This window comes from Gopherus evgoodei, chromosome 2, assembly GCF_007399415.2.
Source record: "Gopherus evgoodei ecotype Sinaloan lineage chromosome 2, rGopEvg1_v1.p, whole genome shotgun sequence".
Lineage (NCBI taxonomy): Eukaryota > Metazoa > Chordata > Testudines > Testudinidae > Gopherus > Gopherus evgoodei.
The window spans coordinates 289,415,191-289,433,575 of NC_044323.1; the positions used below are offsets into that span (position 1 = coordinate 289,415,191).

Here is an 18,385-nt window from a genome sequence, read left to right on the forward strand (position 1 = left end):
CCTCAGTGTGGATTTTTGGGTCCTTTATGACTAGCTTCCCGTTTTAAAATCCTCCTTTTAAAAAGTTCCATGTTCAGGGACCAGCTTCTTGGACTTCATTAGGTTGTGGTCCACGTTAGTTACTTAGTGTTTCAAGAACTTCTTCAGACAAGTGAGGTGTGTTTGTGACTTAGGACCCAGTTGAGAACTGGATGGTTTTGTATTTAAGGCACTACACAAAGACTCGAGATCTAGGTTTGATTCCTGGCTCTGCCACGTGCTCCCCGACTGCCTCTGGGCAAATCACTCACTCTCTCTGCCTCAGCTCCCAACTGTACAATGCAATCATCTTTCCTTTCTTCCCCCTGAACCTCCCCTCCCCTTCCCCTGTCTTGTCTATTTACAGTGCAAGCTCGTTGGGGCAGGGTCTGTTTCTTACTATGCCTGTGCACAGGTTGCTGATCTCACTAGGTTCTGATCTCACTTGGGGGCCTCTGGATGCTGCAGTACAGAACTGTACACTTGAATACTGCACTCTTCCAAGATGCAGTCATTTAAGGTAGCATTGAGAAATCGCGTCTCTAAACCTTGTCCTAGTGTGACCTACAACCAGTTTATATGCTGGCAACTGAAGCTCACTAATTACTGCTTTAGGAGACCGAGTTGTTCTGATCTCCCTGCACAGCGCATACCCTCTATCCTCTTTCTCGATCTGGAGGTTGGTAGTATAACTCTGGGAGCACATCCACACTCCTACAACTTGGGGTTTGAATCCCCTGCTCCACTCAGAAGAGGCTTCTCATTAGATTTGAGATTTACTGGATGGAGACAGCAAAACCCACAACAGCTTACTTTCCTTTATTACCCCCAGTCCCGTCCTTCCTTTGGCAGATGCTGCATCTTCCTGGCCAAGGACCCGAACAGAATAGCTTACCCAGCCTCTGAGCAGAGCCCAGCAATCAGCCTGAGAGCTGGCTGCCGAGCAAGGAAAGAGCAGCCACCTCCCTTCCCCCACACCTTATGGAGGAATGGGTTAGTAGCATGACCACCTGCTTGCTAGGAGCCTTGCTCCTGACACTACTTAGCAATCACTCCCAGTAGCGCAGGGATCGGCAATCTTTGGCACGCGGCTCGCCAGGGTAAGCCCCCTGGTGGGCCGGGCCGGTTTGTTTACCTGCCGAGTCCGCAAGTTGGGCTGAACGCAGCTCCCAGTGGTCGCGGTTCTCCGTCCCAGGCCAATGGGGGCTGCGGGAAGCAGTGCGAGCAAAGGGACATGCTGGCCACTGCTTCCTGCAGCCCCCATGGGCCTGGAACAGTGAACCGCGACCAGTGGGAGCTGCGTTCGGCCGAACCTGAGGACGCGGCAGGTAAACAAACTGGCCTGGCCTACCAGGGGGCTTTCCTGGGCTCCTGAGCATGATGCTGGCTTCCCTGAGGCAGCTAATCCCTCTCAAGTGCACTGCAGTCTTTTGCTTTAACTGCCAATAGCGCTCACACTGCATACATTATCAAGGGGTTGTATGAATATCTCAGCCAGGGAGAGGGTTTAACTCCATTCTACAGTCAGGAAGATGAATGAAGACGTTAATGCCCATGTTTCCAGAAGGAATCACTAATTCTGGGTATTTGACTTGAGAAACCATAGGCCTGGATTTCAGACCCACTGGAACCCACCATTCCCACTGGAGTCCATGGAAGCTAGAGTTGCCTAGCCGCTCTGAATGTCAGGCCTTAAGATCATTGGTCCCCAAACTGCAGGGCATGCCCCCCTAGGAGGGCATGGAGAAACATTTGGGGAGCGTGCAGTGGGGCACAGGCCACCCCCATGGTGGGTGGGGAGGGAGTGCCACGCATCCAGCCCCACTCTGCCCCCAGCCTCGCTCCTCTCCCAACCCCCCTTAGACCCCAGTCCTGCTCTGTCTCCAGGGCCGGCCAGCCCCACAGCGGGTGGGTGGGGAGGGAGCACCATGCTTCCAGCCCTTCTCTGCCCCCAGACCAGCTCATCCCCAAACCCCATTCAACCCCCATTCCTGCTCTGCCTTCTGGCCCAGCTCCGCTTCCAGGCGAGCTCTGCCCTCTGCCCCAGCTCTACTGCTGAGGAAGCCTTGGCTGTGCAGTAAGTGAGGGGGTTACTGATACGAGGGGAGGACGGGACTGGAAAAGTTTGTGCATCATTGCCGTAGATTCTTGAAGCCGGGCATCAATAAGCACACAGCTTTTACAGACCTGTGCCTCACTGAAGGCCACACACTGAACCAGTGGCAGAACCAGCCTCAGAACCCAGCCCTGCGCTCAAGGCGTTCGATTTGCCAGTGTGGCTTCTCACCACTATCTCCATGTGCTAGGAGCGTTATTACATCTGTTCCCTGTAGCACTCGCAGCACCTTGTGGCAGGAGATTGAGAGAGGGAGGGTGGCTTTAGAAAAGTCAACAGTGACCCCATGTTTTGCAACAAATCCTGGGCACCTTTGCTGTCTGGGACCATATAGAACATGGTTGCAACCAAAGTCCTGTAGTGGCACCAAATCTTGTATGAAGAGAGTCAAATGAGATGTCTAAGACAAGGTTACAGTTTGCTGGTTATAATTATGATGTCTATATGTGTGTATCATTTTTGTAGCTGAAGTTGTGAATATTGGCTCTATACAGTCTTACGTTATGCTTCTGGGTGACAACCCAGACAAGTTGGTGTTAGCTCTGCCTAGCCTGCTTGATGGCCCATTAAGGACCATCAGCTGTACAACCGACCCATTGAGAGAAGGCAGATACACCCTGTAAATCAGCAGGGTGGAACTTGCCCATGTGATGTCAGACTCCATTTTGCTCTCATTTTCCACAGTAAGGACAAAGAGGTTCTTACACCTCAAAAAGACTATAAAAGGCTGATGCCCCATCTCCATCTGGTCTTCAATCCTGCTTCTTACCTCTGGAGGGACTCTGCTACAAACTGAAGCTCTGAACAAAGGACTGAATGACCCATCCCAGCAGGGGTTGTACTCCAGAGACTTGATTTGAACCTGCAGTTTATTCCACCACTGCTACAAGCCTGAATCAAGAACTTTGCCATTGCTGTATGCAATTGATTCCATTTAACCAATTCTAGCCCTCATCTCTATCTTTTCCCTTTTATGAATAAACCTTTAGATTTTAGATTCTAAAGGATTGGCAACAGCGTGATGTGTGGGTAAGATCTGATGTGTCTATTGACCTGGGTCTGGGGCTTGATTCTTTGGGATCGAGAGAACCTCTCTCTTTTATTGGGGTATTGGTTTTCATAACCATTCATCCCCAGGACAGGGGGCACTGGTGGTGATACTGGGAAACTGGAGTGTCTAAGGGAATTGCTTGTATGACTTGTGGTTAGCCAGTGGGGTAAGACCAAAGTCCTCTTTGTCTGGCTGGTTCGGTTTGCCGCAGAGGTGGAAAAACCCCAGCCTTGGCCGTAACTGCCCTGTTTAAGAGATTTGTCCTGAATTGGCACTCTCAGTTGGGTCCCGCCAGAACCACATCATTACAGTGGGTCTTGGTCCATTTGCACTTTGAGTAAAAGAATGATGTTTCTATGTGCAGAGCAGGGACACACTGTTCCCTTTCATTGTTCCTATGACCTTTGGTTTTAATGGGAAAAGGAGATCTAGAAAAAGCAAAGAGGAGAAGCAAGGAGGCAAACGTTCATCCTAAGGCACACGTGTTATTCAGCACTCAGCACACAACAGAAGTGGCTTTAGGTATTTTATTAAGGTTTCCTTTTCTGCAGTTCACCCCCCTGCACAGTCCCTAACAGGAAGTTTAAAAAAAAACAACATGTGCGATATAGGGCCCAGCAACCTTGACTTCAGTCACAGGCATCTGAACTGGAATATGGAACGTAAGCAGAGAGAACACGTGCAGCATAAACAGACTGCAGCGGGTTGCTGCCCCAGCGCTGCAGGGGGAAAGCGGCACAATACTGATAAGTTAAATTAATATACTGTCTTGTATCCGGAAGGATCACAGGCTGCTTCACAAAATATATTGATGACTTACCTCAGGGGAGAGCATTCTTTGGGAACAGAGAGAAGGAGTAAACCTCTTTTGGGGCAGTGCTGTCGTGTAAGGTGACACCAAGGAGTGCATTGCTGGAGCTGGGACCAGTGCCAGTGGAGTCTGTTGTATTTCACGCTGCTCCTTCTCCCCAGCCTGTGTGGGACCTGGACTTTTCACGAGAGGCTTTGTTGTATCCGTTCTTATGGGTGCTCCTTCTTGGGCTTCTGCTTCAGTGATTGGTGCAGCTCCTCCTGGTTTCTCGCAGACACTGGGAGTGCCGATGCCACATGCAATCCTGATGTTGATATCAGCTTTGGTGCTGCAGGAATCTGAGCTGATGCTGGCGCTGGATCTCCTTTGAGCTGTTTTCTTTGTGCCAGTCTCAGGCATTGCCTGTCTGCTCGATGACGCTGGCTTGTCCACTAGTAGGATTCAGGAATTTGACTCCTCGGGGTCTGATGAGACTTTCATGGACTGTTCCAGAGGACAGAATTTCAGCTTCCTGTCTTGTGAGGTACAAAGTCTGGTGGAGAAGGACAAGCATTCCGGGCCTCTGCTCAGAACATGAGATTCCCCCAGGGAGAAGAAATATCTGCTGTGTCCAGCCTTCAGGGGATTTAGTCCATTGCAGGAGGGCCAGAGCTTGCAGCCTGCAGGTTTAAAGTCTGCCATGTTAAGGAGCCCTGTACTGTGTGCATGTCTGGAGGGCAGAGTCTGATTAGTGGAGCTCAGTTCAGGCAGGTCAGATTAGTTCACAGTGGTCAAATACTGGAGATGTGAAGACTCCATCCTGCAGACTTTGGCAGGGTTTGAAGAAGTTTAGCCTGAGCTAAGACCTAGCTGATTGGGCATTTTCCAGGCTCTATGTCACTGCCGGGGTGATAATAGGGAACTGAAAGAGGGTGGCAGCTGCCTCCTCTCTGCCTTTATGCCCTTGTACAGGAGCACAAGGCAACACCAGACTATATGCTTCCCCAAAGGCCACTGCTATTCAAAAACCCTCCAGGCTCCCACGCAGGAGGTGCCGGCACACCTCCAACGGGCTCCACACTGGTGCTTACTAGAAGAAAACCAGGGGCCCAGCTTGACTATCACCACCAGGCAACAGACTGCAACTTGCAGTACCAGGGAAAAGGAAGCGGATAACACACATGTGCATTTTGCAATTGAAGGAGCTGGAAGTAATTCTTGCCTCACTAATCCCATCTCCAGCTGTTGAACAGTAATGTGACAGAGCTAATGTACCATTGACATTTGTGAGAAGGCGGCTCTAACCTGTGCAAAAAAGAAATCCTGTCCATCCAGCATGCTCGGCAAAGAAATCACATCTAAATATGCTCATAGCCTTGACTGTACATCCATCCGTCCTGCTGCCTGCTCCCTTGCCATTTGCTGTTATCTTTAGCTTGCCACATAGCAACACCTGGCCCCATCATTATGTGACATTCTTGTTATCCCACAGGAAAAATTAAAAAAACAACATAGCAGGAACTAAAAATGATACATCCCGTCCCATCCCCAGGGCTGTCATTGGGGGCTAACAGTGCGCTGTAGTGTCTGAAAGTATCAGATTTTAAAAGAAAGCAAAAATATAAAGAAGCAAAGAGGGAAAAGAAAATTAAGAACAAAGCGTGAGGTTTTTGAGGGAGGAATATTGATGATCAGCTGAGTCAGAATTCATGTCCAAACACAGCTGGTTGTATGCAAGAGCCTAAACCAGCATGGATTCGACAAAGAGATACGCTTAAGCATGAACTTTATACTGTTAATGTTGAGACTGGCTGATTGCCTTGTCCCACTTTAAATACTGTCTGAATAATTATTTGCAAGTCACCAACCCTGGGCTGCAAAGATTGACAGTGTCATAAACGACGCTTCAGCCATAACAGCTGCTGCCAGCAGGAGTTCTAAGAAATGTCGCTTTTAATTAAAAACATTGTTTTGAAATACACTGCACAACTTCTACATGTGAAGAGAGGTTTTACCCACCGCGGGCACGAGATGCCATGCAGAGCCGAATGGGCACGGCTTTCCTTCCAGCCTGGAAGGTCAGCCACAAGATCATACGTGCACAAAAGGTGCTAGGTATTCTTAAAAGGGGTATGCAAAGAGTCCAGTCTTGTTTCAATTGTGTTAGCAACTTGCCTGGGCTTCCAGGAAATGCTATGTGAAACAACTGCATGGAACAGAGCTCCATACTGCAATGCCCAAGGCACCACTCTGTTTTCTCTTGGTTGTCTAATACCATGGCAGAGGTTTTCAAGAGTGACTAGTGATTTTGGGTATCAGTTTTTGGATGCTTGATTAGAGACACTTTAAAGGGGCCCAATTTTCAGAGCGTAAAGTGCTCAGCACTTGCTGAAAATCAGGTCCCTTTCAAGGCATTTCAAACTGGGCCCATGAAAGTCACTAGTCACCTCCTGAATTCTAGTCCTACTCCCTACCACACTGCTGCCCCCTAGAAAAGGAATGTCCAGCTAGGGTGACCAGACAGCAAATGTGAAAAATTGGGATAGGGGTTGGGGAGTAATACGAGCCTATATAAGAAAAAGACCCCAAAATCCGGACATCTGGTCACCCTAGGGCCGGCCAACATGCTGTTATTAGGAGGCAGAGCTGGAGCAGTATAATGTTTGGGACATTAAAACAAGAGTGATGCAAAAGGACTTCTTCCTTCTCTCCAATAAAACCCAAAGCCTCTGCCCATGTTTTAGCTGGTTCCAACTGAACTGCAGCCAAAGCAGCACGAAGCTACAATAATGTGCTCCAAGTGCTCACGAAAGGCTCGAATACAGCTCTGCACAGCCTTCTGAAAAACTACAGTGCAGCATTTCCAGGGCTACCATCACATCAGTTGCATCAAAATTCTGTTAGAGCAACGAACAAGGTCTCGTGAACTGCTGAGAATGAATACTCTGCAATGCGTTTCGGGAGCGGAGGTTCCCTAGGAACCTTTTACCACCGTCATCGGGTAGCAAATGTCAGACATGTGATCCCTATTCTATACGCATTCAATATTTTTTATTGGCTTTGATCCATTGCTGTCAGTAATCTGGATTCGGTGGGAACTGATTGCATTTGAGAAAAACATACTAATTTCCCACAAGGTCTAATTTTCTGGGGAAGCATTTCAACTATTTTGGCAAATCCATGTTCTGGCAATTCAGTACTAGTCCATAAATTCTTAATGGGTTTTCAATCACAATTCATCCCAGTAATACAAGCTGCAATACTGATTACCATATTAAGCATGACAGAACAATGTAAAAAGGATTTTTCAAGCAATATTAATAACCTGTCAAGTGAATAAATCTCCTTCCTACTCAAGCACTACAGGGGATCTGGATGCTGCAAAGGAACATGCAGTAAATAACCTTTTGGAGGAGGACAGCTTATTCTCAGCACATAGCCCTAGGTGTCCCTTGGTTTTCAGACTCTTGCACTGCACAGACCCAACCAGTTACTCAATCTGACAAAGCTCAAACAACGGAATCCGAAGAGAGGGTTCTACAGGGAGCTGTGTGTGGCCTAGCAGATAGAGAACCAAACTGGAAAGCAGGATTCTAGTCCCACCTCTACCACTGACCTTGGGCAAGTCACTTAACCTCCCTGTGCTTTGCATCCCCTCCTGCCCTTTCTCTACCTTGTCTATTTAGATTATAAAATCATAGAATCTCAGGGTTTGAAGGGACCTCAGGAGGTCATCAAGTCCAGCCCACTGCTTAAAGCAGGACCAACTCCAGACTGATTTTTTTTTGTTTTTAAACACATCCCAGTTCCCTAAATGGCCCCCTCAAGGTTTGAACTCGCAGGCCAATGCTCAAACCACTGAGCTATTCCTCTCCACCATGCTGGACGAAGGAAGAGTCTTATCACATACACATGCATAATCTCTAGCATAATGGGGCCCAGACCTCAGCTGCCACCTCTAGACTTTGTTCTAACATAAACCACAAAAGGAGAGCAATTGCTTTACAGCATAAGCAACCCTTCCTAGCACCTTAGTTTAATAGACTCATAGGACTGGAAGGGACCTCGAGAGGTCATCTAGTCCAGTCCCCTGCACTCATGGCAGGACTAAGTATTATCTAGACCACCCCTGACAGGTGTTTGTCCAACTTGCTCTTAAAAATCCCCAATGACGGAGATTCCACAACTTCCCTAGGCAATTTATTCCAGTGCTTAACCACTCTGACAGTTAGGAAGTTTTTCCTAATGTCCAACCTAAACCTCCCTTGCTGCAATTTAAGCCCATTGCTTCTTGTTCTATCATTAGAGGCTAAGAAGAACAATTTTTTTTCTCCTCCTCCTTGTAACAACCTTCATGATTCACCATTATCCATAAGAAAGATAAAAGCCACAGGGAGAGATCAGTGCCAGGTGATTGTCCCGAGCACAGGGCAGGGGAGCAGGAATCACCGTGTAGCGAACTATAGTCTGGGGCTGAGAGCCATGACTCTCTTCTTAAGCCACTTCACTCCTTGGTGCTTCAGTTTCCCCATTAGTCAAATCGGGATAATGCTCACTCCACCTTTCTAACACGGTTGGAGAGTTTAAGGATACAAAATGTCACTAAGTGCAAAGCACTATTAGTAATAATAATCCTGATTTAAACAGCCTTCTAGACCAGTGTCCACTCAAGCGCAAGTGGACAGTAATTGCTCTGGAAAGAGACATTACAAAAAGAAAGTACCACGGATTAACTGATTACGATTTGAAACACACACCTTTTTTCCCTCGTGAGGACACAATCCACGACTTCCTGACTATCAATATTATGCAATGATGTGACCCTTTGGAACTTCACAGCAGCAGAGGTGATAGAAAACAGGGCCTTCCTGGTCCATAGCTGTAGCTCTTTAATGGCTGAGATAAAGGAGAATCTCTTTTAGCTGCAAGCTGTATAGGATCTTGGAGGCTGCTGAGCAATTCTGATTTCATCCAGCAGAGGGAAGATAACATACTACCAGACCAAGCCCGTGAGTAACGTTTAACGTACCAGCCTTTCACCTCCTGGGTTCCAAAGAGGGAGAGAGGAGCCACAGCACAGGGCTGTGCAAATGGGAATGGGTGAAGTGCTGTTACATCTAGCTAGGCCGGACATGAAACACACAAGGGTCAGTGTCTATGGACCTTCCACATCCCCAGGTGACACAATAAGGCATGCTTTGCTGCCTGGGTTCGGCAGACACACATAGCAAAGGACGTTGGCAGATCAATGCCGAGGCACTATGCACAGATCAGAAGCGTATGTCTCTTGTGCTTTTAGTCACATAGCTAGGGCCAAGGGGTCCAGGTACAGAGCATTGAATTCAGCCTGATTTCAACCTGAGTACATAGACCCAAAGGGGGTTTTAACCACAAAGAACTGCCTACCATAATACCCCTCCACGTATAACCTGGGTATGTGTTATAAATACCACCCCGCACATACGCTGTGTGGACGCATGCAGCATATGAATTAGCTCATAGCTGGCTGCAACCTTCCTACCCTGCCGTGGCTTGTACGCTCACAACCCTCAGCTAAGAGCACACGGAGGAGGTTCTCAAACTGTAGGCTGGGACCCCAGAGCGGGTTGCAACTCTGTTATAATGGGGTCGCCAGGGCTGGCGTTAGACTTGCTGAGGCTCGGGGTCGAAGCCACAGCCCAAGCCCCAACCCCAGGGCGGTGGGGCTCAGGTCACAGCCCTTTCCTGCCCCTCCCTCCCTCCCATGGTGGCAGGGCTCAGGCTTCAGGCCCCCTTCCTGGGGTGGTGCAGTAATTGTTGTCAGGAGGGTATCACGGTGCAATGAAGTTTGAGAACCGCTCAAGAAAGCCCCCACCTGTTGTAATAAGCAACATTCCTGGGCTGTCCCAGCAGCGTTATGCTAAAGAGCTTCAACCTGCAGCACAGAGGAGAGATGGACAGCTAAGAACAGAGGAGCAATGCAACACCTTGTGCTGTGAGACGTTGTGGAATTGGAGATATTCCAGGCCTGAACCATAGACATCAGTCGGTATACTACTAACATCCATCTAGCAGTGAGGGGATACTGCCAAGAGTCAGGATGGGCTAGCTGACCATCTAGAGTGCTCTTCTGATCCACTCAATTCATATGAATAGCATTAATTCTTCCTACTGAGACTCAGCCTTTTATTCCTAACACTGTCTCAGAGCGGGGTAAAAGGGTTCAGGTGCAAAACCAGTATGCAACAACAGAGGGAAATGGGGATGAGGGTGCAGGGTGTCAAACCAAAGACAAGTTCAAGCCCAACTCACGTCAGCTGCGTCTGTACCTTTCAGAAATCCCACCAGCAGTTTTGGAGTCTCAAGCAAGGCAGGCAGCCACAAAAAACCCCGCTCCGTCAGGTTGCTTCCAGCTCACTGAGTATTTAACATTCTGCACAGGGTGATCACTTAAGCCTGCTGCGATCTGGTTTCAACACGGGGTTTTCTTTTAATTTTCATAGGCAGAAGCATTAATTTTCAGGTTTGCACTGTCTGAAGTTCCGGAACACAAATGGCTTTTTTCAAAAGCCCCCACCCGAAAGAAACACGTACTAAGCAAATTGCAATTTACATTTTGCCACAAGCATCTTCTGCTGAAACCTCAACTGTCAGTAATTGTAGGATACATGAGTGAGTGATAAGTGGGCGGTATCGAGTGCTTTTATGAGTAAGTCTCATTAACCCTTTGCTTGTCTCCTGAAGGAGGCTGTTTAAGGACTGCATTACTTAAAACAAAAAGCTGCGTTTGTCCCAGTTCTGCTACTTGCAGCTTGACCCTGAAAAAGCCAATTAACTGCTCAGTACCTCAATTTACCTATCTGTAAAAGGGGTATAAATGATATTTTTCCAAGTGGGATGGTGCAAGTAGAGCTAATAGATTTTAATGACAATTTAGTCATCAAGTTTACCCTTGGTTTTGTGCTGGTAATTCACCTACAAACAGAGCATGATGTATTAATTTATTCTCTATTCAAAACTGATCAATGGTTTATTCAAAGAAATATCAGCCTATATATTGTTCACAAACTGTTTGCAGTGGATAGGCAAGTTGTGTGACTGGTCACCTAAGTCACTTGGCATTAAGGTTGCCAACGTGGTCTTTCAAAAATACAGGACATGCATGACAGAGGGGTGGCCAGTCCAAATCCGAATGGTGTTGCAACCTTGTGCACTAGGTCACACCACCACTCAAATGTGGCCCACCTGCCCCTGTCAGCCTTCTAAAGCAACACGAGACTCCTTTTATTCTGTATTTTAACTAGAGGTGTAGTGCTGCCGGAAACCTGATTTTTTATTTAAGTAGAGGACATCCCTAATATATGGGACTGTTGGCAGCCTAACATGGCATCTGTTCCCCAATGGGATGATCTAACCTTTATGTACTAATTTTGTTTCTGATCCAAATTAATTTGAGTTAGTCATTAAATAACTTTCTTTTCTGAATTAAACCCGGGCCTGGAATTTGACCTTCAAACATGCTTCTAAGAACAAGAGCTCACTCAAATGTCCATGAAAATGTGGATGTAACAAAGCTGACTCCAAGTAAATTTCTGAAAAGAATTAGCAAATACTCTGCACTCTTTGCCCAGGTCTAGCTACACGGCTCAGTTTGAGTGAAAAAACTTTGAAGTCCTTGGTTTCAAGGCCTTATTATTGCAAATTTTTATTACTATACTAAAACCAGAGCCTACACAAACTCAGATCTGCCTCTTGTTATGAGCAAGAGAGAAACTGACGGCTCAGCCCAGTTCCTTGAAGGAACATAGCAGGGGGCTGTGGCAACATAGACGCAGAGCTGTTTCGGCAGAAGCTCAGTAACCTTTGTGTGTTTGTAGACACACACCCATTGTGAAACCTGGAGGCACTCACAGGACAGAGACTGAAAACACAAAGTAAATGAGTGGGGCAGGATGCCTCTGACTAATGGAGACTAACCATATTCCCACCCAGACTCAGGCTGGTGAGGAAAAGACCACCTGTGGTGAATGCTTCTGTAAACAGATGGGATTGGATTGTACCCCTGGACGTCAACAGATTCTGGCAGACAGACAAGGGGAAATGAAGGATTCTTGGCCAATAAAAAGATTCCTTAGTTCTAAACCCTGAGTGTGCAAATCGGAAGTTACCAAGAAAGCCAGGGGCGGGGAGAAGCAGAGTGCTAAGGAACCAGGAGCCATATGATATAAGGGTTTGCAGATTTAACTACACTGAAGCAGCATTCAGAGCACTAGAAATATACTCGAGATACCCTGCACCACTAATGAGGAAGGATTTTGCTGTTGGCACTAGCTAAAGATTTGGAGCAGTAATGCTAGAAAAAGCCCATTGCAGTAATCAAACCATGAATCACTATGAGAGGGGCGGGGTGTTGAGAGACTGCCAAAAGGAAACTGAGAAGATGCTCCTGGCTACTGCCCTGACCTGGGAATCCTGGTAGGGTCGTCCTGCTCATTAAGAACTCCTAATCTGCATGCCTCTGACAGGTATCTGCAACACAAGTTGCTCATTACAGGTGCGCCAACTCATTTAGGGAAGATACAATATTTACGACATGGCTTGTGGAAAATGAGACGCCTCAATTACAGCACATAGCCAGAGATTTCCCTGCATCTCTGACTTACTGTTTTAAACCCTCTGCGCACATGCAGCTAGCTCACAGCCGAGCAACCCTCATCTCCCGGGAGCTGCTGTTCCCTCTGCCGCGGCAATGCGTGAATGAGACTGGCTGTGGAACTGCCAAAGGAAGTATTACTGCCATTTGACAGCTTCAGATCCACGGCGCAAGGTGAAGTGTTATAAAAGTGCCTCGGTCCCAATCTGAAAAGTGACTTAAGAGACCAAATCAGAGTAGATGACACCGCCTGTCTCGGCCGCCACATCACTCGCCCAAGGTCACAATAGCAACTCGTGTCGCAGCCAGGAACTGAACTCCCAGCCCAAACCTCACCCTAGGGCCCCATCCACGAGACCATCCTTCAGATCTCGACTGGGGAACATGCTTCCTCCTCGATCCTTTGGTCTGACAGAGCTTGGATTCGTGAGCCTTCCAAACAGCCTGCAAGACTCACCTTGGCACCCCGGTATTTGGGGAAGAGGCTGTCACACGTGGAGAGGCTGGCACTGGATAACTATGGGGCTGGGCACCAATGGTGGGAGGAGACGGGTGCTTGTTATAAGATCAGATGGCAAGGATGCCCAGAGAGGGGGATGGGAGCCTCTGGGCTAGACAGACATCTGCACTGTATGAACCGAAAGGCAAATTTCAGTTCACTGCAGCACCAACTGGAGAAGGCACCGCATGGACAGATCCTCAGCACCGGTCTCTTGGGAGCCTGGTCCCCAAGGTCTCGTGTTCCTCCTGGACAGAGGCTACCAGTCAAGCCCAGTTACATGAGTTCCCCACAGCCAAGCAGGATGAGACCACAAGACTCATTTTCACTGCTACAGCCCAGGTGTAGAGAGGGGAGAGGCCAGCCCACGAACACACTCACTACACAGCACACCTCGCCTTGCCCAGTCGGTATTTCCGCAGTGCTCGGGAATGCCTGCCATTAGAGGATGTTCACCACAGAGGAATGCACGTCAAATCATGATCACTTGCTCAGTGCTTCGTGCATTCTCTGTCCTCCTGAGCCGCACTACAAGCTGCCTCCCGTCTGCCCCGAGGGCGCGGGAACGCCAGTCATGCCATTCCCACGCTGCCACTCCCGTTACGGTCAGCGCTCCGCTCCCCACTCTGCCCACGTGCAGCCGGGATCAGCGATGCCAATCCAAAAGAGAGGAGGGGACGTGGGAGCAGCATTATGCATACAGAGAAAGGAGGACTGGATGGGATGGGGACAAGCAGCAGTGAGGTTCCTCATCCCCAGGGTCAGGGCCCCCTTGCTTATTGAGGGTCTGTGCCTTGACATGCAGAGGTCAGCTCACAAGGAGCTGCTGACTCCTAGTTAGCACCACACAAAGCAATCAGCCAGGAGTCAAATTCAGCCTGGTTTAAGATGGCATCATTTGGCCCTACATTATTGCTCAATAGCAGGAATTAAATCTGAACCTTAACCAGAGTCATTCCCACTCCCCACACTGCCAAGCCAACAGCTCCACTCTCACTGGTCCCCAGCACTCTGGGGCTGCCCCAATCCTGCGCCAGGTGCAAGGCCCAGTCGTCACTCCAGCAGCTGAATTGAGCACTGGCCACCAGGGGAGGCTCTAAATCAAAGTTCCAGGGCATTCAACTCCAGCAGCATTTTGGCTCATCCATTGAGGGCCCTTGTGACAGCGTTCCTGGGCCTGGCAAGTTTGCTGGAGCTTTAGCCTCACTTCTGGAACGAGCACCAGAGGAGATTCCTCACATGGAGCCCGTGTTCTTTCAATGGCCATGAACTGAATGAAAGGGCAGTTCAGCTTTGCTGGGCCATTTGAGCTTCCGTTACCTTGCTGGGATTGTACACACCTACACACAGGAGTGACACAGAGACAGCAAGGCAGTGGGTACGGCACTGCCCTGACTCAGGAGACCCGGCTCTGTCACTGACCTGTTGGATGGCCTTGGGCAAGCCATATCCTGCCCTGTGCCTCTGTTTCCCCACTTGTAGAATGGGGATAGGGATACTGACCTCCTCTGCAAGTGGCTTTGAGATCTACTGATGAAAAGAGCTATACAAGACATAGGCATGATGATACACAAGCCACCAAATAGCCATCAAACTGTAACAGCTTCCAGCTACTACTAGTCCATACCAGTCAAGCCTAGGTCTCGGACCTAATCTCTACGGATCCCCCAGATAAACAGAGAAGAGGAAGAGATATACCCACAGCTATCTAAAACTTATTACTGATCAGTTCGCACACTCCCACCGGTATAACCATCGTTCTATACATACTTCTAACAAAGCGACAATAGAGCCATTTAAACCAAAGCTCTTGTGTAGTCTGGCTACATTACTTACTGACAATAGAGTCCTTTCAGTCTGGAGAACCGCCCCAGAAAAGCCTGCCGCAGCTCTGCATAGAGTAGGTGTGGTTCTGTTCGATGCTGTAGCTGCAAATGCAGTGTCTTTTGATAACAGAGCTGCTGTACCGCACTCTCTGAATAGGAAGCCCTCCTCAACTTGCATGGGGACCTGAATCTCTACATTTTCTTTTATAAAGTGAATAAAGGATTATCCGAGACAGGTTCTCGCCCCATCTGGGGAACGATCTGAAGGGTCTAATTTCCATCTTAAAGCTCCGATTTCACTAAGTTGCCAAGTTGTCCTTGGTTACCAGAGGTTTTTCAGTAGTTGGCAGAAAAAGCAGCAGATCCTTCAAACTGAATGGAGAGCAGTTCTCTTTCACGCCAACAGGCTTGAAATGGCACCACTATCTTGGTGTGATTAGCGGTCTCGCCTACTTCCAGAGAGCTTTGCAACACTAACACACCACATCATAGCACCATGCACAGCCTCTTCTCTTCAAAAATGGGTATGGAAAACCGGTGAGGACAGAGGCAAGATTGGAAAGAGAGCTACATAGATTTCCTTTGATAAATGAAACTATATTAAGCTACAGTTCCTAAAAAGGGGAGAGATCATTCCCTCACTCCCCCTCCACTTTTTATTTACAAAGCCCAAATGGCTTAAAACTCTCACACTTCATCTTCGGATACATTTTAGTACAGGACAGAATAGGTGGGGGTTTTGTTTTTTCTTTTCAGCCATCTCAGTGAAGATGGCTAACGTTGAACATTACCCAGCGTAACAGAAGGTGAAGAATCGATAAAGCCTATTCAGGTTTTATTTTATAACCTTCCCCCCCAAAACAAACAAACAAACAAACAAACAAACAAACAAACAAACAAACACACACACACACATATGTAAAAGAAGAAAAGTGCACTTTATAAACCAAATTTTTTTTTAAATGGCTCTTTGGAGGGAATTTCTACATGTGCTAATTCCACAAAAAATAATTACATTGTCAAGATTTTAAAATCTTAATCTTTTTTATTCCCTTTAAAAAAAAAACAAAGATTTTAGCTGAATTTTCACTATGCTGTTTGCTTGATTTCCGCTTCTGGTTCAGTTTATACAGCAAAGCAAGACTGGTCAGTTTCAACTTTGTTTCCAATCCATTTTGCTTGCTGGTTCTCAGACACCAGCATTATGTATTCCTTCTGTCCCCCTGCCCTCTCAAGAACATGTTGATCTCCAAACCCTCAAAACTTAGAGGAAGCTGAAGAGTGTCACAACAACATTCCTATGGAGTTCTATAAAATGCTTTTCCTTTAAACAACGTTTACATTTTATCCTTAAAAATTTATTAGAAATAAAACAATCTGTGGTAGAGGATCGAAGGGACAGGATTCTTTCTTTGGTTGTGACTGAGGGTTCACCTAAACTACAACCACCACCACCACCACCACCACCTCCCGTGGCAGAGAGTTTCAGAGCATGGGTCAACTGATTCGGGCTTGTGCTACAGAGCTAAAAACAACAGTGTAGACATTCTCGTTCTGGTTGGAGCCCAGGTTCAAACTTAATAATGGTGGTGGGTCTCAGAGGCCAGGCTCCAGCCTGAGCAGGAATGTCTACACAGCTATTTTGAGCCCTGTTGCACAAGTTGGACTCAGGTCACCTGGGATCTGAGACCCTCTGCTGCAGGATTTATTTGCAGGGTAGATGTACCCCGAGTTGCAGAGGTGGGTGAGGCCACTGTTGAAAGTTGGAGTATGGTCAAGGTTTTAAAGAGTGCTTAGTGATTTTTGGTATTCAGCTTGCGACACCTTGAACCGGGCCTGTTGTGCACAAAGTATCCAGTACTCACATCTCAAGTTGGGCAGATAAAAGACAGACATCCATAGCTGCTAATCCCTTTGGAAAATCCTGACCATGCATTTGTACCTATCATGCAAGGCAGCAGATTAAAGGAAGGGTAAAAGGTCAGCTACAGTAGAATTTAAAACAGCAGCAACATGTGACAAACCATTGCAACTAGAACAGAAGGTGGCTGGATGTATACACACAAGTTTGGATAGACCTGGTATACAGAAAAAGTTCCAATGTAAAGACCTAATGGAAGACACTACAGTCCTCGTGCCCAGCCAGGACTTCAACGCCACTGAGAAAAACTGAATCTGACAACGGAAGAGCAATTGTATTGGTCACAACCATAACCACAGCAAGGGGCCTGCCAAAGGAAAGAAAAGTTCGGAAATTCCCAGTGGCAGTAAGGGTGTGGAAGGAAACAGGAACTAAAGATGAAAGGCCTGGAGGAAAAAACAACCCAACATCTGCACACAGAGCTCTAAGTGATGACTGGGAGGAGACCGGGCCAGGTGCAGCGCTGCCAAGAGCCGGAAAAAGCAGATCAGTGTCACCAATTCGGGCCTCACTCTTTTTTAACAAAAGCCACGAGCCACCATGCAATCTGACACTCAGGCAGGACAAATGCATCAGTCAGTAGAGGGAAAAAAGAGGCACATGGTGTAGGTACATCTCCAAGAAGCTGCTTGGGAAATAAGTAGAGCTGGCTGGAAAATGCTACGTTACTTACTATGACAAGTTTTGAAATAAATGTAAATTTGTGGGGTTTCCTAGAGAGTTTTTGGAAACTGAAGATTTTGGGGGGAGGGGGAGAGAGCACGGATGGCAGAGAAAACTGGACATTTTTAAGACAAATGAAAATTCTATTTAGAATACAAGAGGCCATTTTTCAATGAAACTGTTAGAAAGACATTGACCACCTCTAGCAATGAACATGCAAGCGAGTGGCAAACACAGCCACTTTGCTGGAGGAAGAGAAGTGTCATTCAAAAACACACACACACAGATCTAGTGTGCACATGAAGAATTCATCACAGAATGTTTCCTGCTCTCTCCTTTACAAGACATGGCCACATCTTTGTCACCGGCCTGAGATGCAGGAAGGGATGGTGGCAGAAAGTACAGGATGATAGTGGATGGACCTCCCAGGGTAAATGCAAAGCCTATTCCTGGTTGAGAGTTTCGATCAAGATGACCAGTCCCAACAGACAAGAAGAACGAGAGGCGTGTCCTTTGAAGAAGAATGCCACTGAAGGCTGTGACCCTGCAGGGGTGGTAGTTTTCCAAATGAGAGGAAGGATGTCCCAGTGGTTAGGGCATCAGCCTTGGGAGACCTGGGCTCAGGTCCCTGCTTGGTCACAGGTGACGTTGGGCAAATCACTGACTCTGTCTATATGTCAGTTTGCCCATCTATAAAATGGAGCAAATGGCATTACAAATCTCACTGGGTGTTGTGAGGATTGAGGGGTTTGGACACCACAGTGATGAGGGGCATGTGAGTACTTAAGATAGATACCTGTTTCACAGAGTTTCCACAGTACTTACCAACTGACCTGTATTTGTTAAAAACTACAGACCCCAGGCTGGAT

The 18,385-nt window shown here is 47.5% G+C and overlaps 1 protein-coding gene across 6 annotated transcripts in view; it reads right to left on the bottom strand.

Annotated features, from left to right (window-relative positions):
* The window catches only part of PTP4A3 (protein tyrosine phosphatase 4A3), a 166,106-nt gene that overhangs the window by 58,269 nt on the left and 89,452 nt on the right, over nt 1-18,385 (bottom strand). Inside the window, exon 1 of one of the 6 annotated variants that reach the window (XM_030553886.1) lies at nt 10,284-10,406. The exons of 4 other annotated variants lie outside the window; for them this stretch is intronic. The gene's annotated coding sequence lies outside the window, so the exon portion shown is untranslated. Of the gene's footprint in view, nt 1-10,266; nt 10,407-18,385 lie in introns of those variants that run through there. One more of the 6 variants, XM_030553885.1, reaches the window with a different exon arrangement.